A 1264-nucleotide genomic window follows, 5' to 3' on the forward strand; every position below is an offset into this window, starting at 1 on the left:
AGAGCTGAACCATAAAGAAGGCTGAGCGCTGAAGAATTGATGCTTTTGAACTGTAGTGTTGGAGAAGACTCTTGAGAGTCCCTTGGACTGCAAGGGGATCCAACCCGTCAACTCTAAAGGATATCAAGCCTGAATATTCATTGCAGGGACTGATGCTGAAGCTCCAGTATATCTGAGGCGAAGAGCCGACTCTAGAAAAGACACTGATGCTGGGAAAGACTGAAGGCAGAAAGGGACGACAGATGAGATGGTTGGACGGTATCACGGACTCAACAGACATGAGTCTGAGCAAGCTCTGCGAGACAGTGAAGGACAGGAAGCCTGGCGTGCTTTAAGTCCATGGGGTCCCAAAGAGTCGGACACGACTGAGCTACTGAACAACAACCGGAGAGTCCTATGCGTTTTCGGAGGTGAGGCAGCCAATATTACATACTGGACGGTCTAGAAATAAAGGCGGAAGTGGTATGAGGAAATCAAAGACTTCGGAGTGCGATTAATATGCCAGGGAATCCTTTCTCAGACTGGAGTTGAGTGTACTCAGCAAGATAGTGCAAAAAACTTCCCTCCCAGCTGACGGGCGGCCCTCGGAATCTGCAGATCTGCGCCTGATGGAAAAGCTCGGGTAAAGATGATCTCGACAGAGCTACGTGAAAGGCCTGGTACTAACTATTCTGGCACTATTTGGGGCTCCAGACTCATAAGCGACAGGGAGAACATCTGCGAGAAAGGGAAAGTGATGACGCTTCTTCAAGGAATCCTAACAAACTCACCTAGCAAAACCCTCAACAAACACTCGGCATACCAACATTTCAGGGCCTTCTTTCCTGCCCTGAATAAAGATGGCCGCGGGGGCGCGTCCGCAACACGGCGCACGCGCCGTACCGCCGGTCGGCCCTTTTCCCGTCCTTCTGCGCGCCGTCGGCACTGCCCACTCACCAGCTGCACTCCCTCGGTGCGCCCTCAGCCTCACCCCTTTTCTGTCTGCCCCCGCCCGGAAGTGGATAGTGCTGCACAGAGGAGAGGACGGAGGGGGAGGGGAAGTGCTTCCGGGGAAAGGGGCCCCTGGTTGGTGTTTGTAAACTTGCCTCGGTCCCGGTGGGGGCAGCGGCGGCCACGGGGCTGGCACGGAGTGCTGCGGCCTGGAGGAGGCGCCGCGCAGCGGGGGAGACAGCGGGAGGCCGCGCCTGGCAGGTAAGAGCACGCCCCAGGGAGCGCAGCGTTGTGGAGGCAGGCGGCAGCGCTCCAGCAGCTCGCAGGCCGTGGG

General features: G+C 56.7%; 2 protein-coding genes across 10 annotated transcripts in view; one reads left to right on the forward strand and one right to left on the reverse strand.

Moving 5' to 3' along the window:
* Nucleotides 1-1264, reverse strand: part of CSAD (cysteine sulfinic acid decarboxylase) — a 27787-nt gene that overhangs the window by 25846 nt on the left and 677 nt on the right. For 2 of the 6 annotated variants that reach the window (XM_010857906.1, XM_010857905.1), the window contains exon 1: nt 771-964. The exons of 1 other annotated variant lie outside the window; for it this stretch is intronic. The gene's annotated coding sequence lies outside the window, so the exon portion shown is untranslated. Of the gene's footprint in view, nt 1-770; nt 975-1085; nt 1143-1264 lie in introns of those variants that run through there. 3 more of the 6 variants (XM_010857910.1, XM_010857908.1, XM_010857907.1) reach the window with 3 other exon arrangements.
* ZNF740 (zinc finger protein 740) overlaps nt 1105-1264 on the forward strand; it is a 6472-nt gene continuing 6312 nt past the window's right edge. For all 4 annotated transcript variants that reach the window (XM_010857903.1, XM_010857902.1, XM_010857904.1 and 1 more), the window contains exon 1: nt 1105-1191. The gene's annotated coding sequence lies outside the window, so the exon portion shown is untranslated. The remainder of the gene's footprint in view (nt 1192-1264) is intronic.

The sequence above is a fragment of the Bison bison genome, unplaced genomic scaffold (assembly GCF_000754665.1).
Source record: "Bison bison bison isolate TAMUID 2011002044 unplaced genomic scaffold, Bison_UMD1.0 scf7180017864383, whole genome shotgun sequence".
NCBI lineage: Eukaryota > Metazoa > Chordata > Mammalia > Artiodactyla > Bovidae > Bison > Bison bison.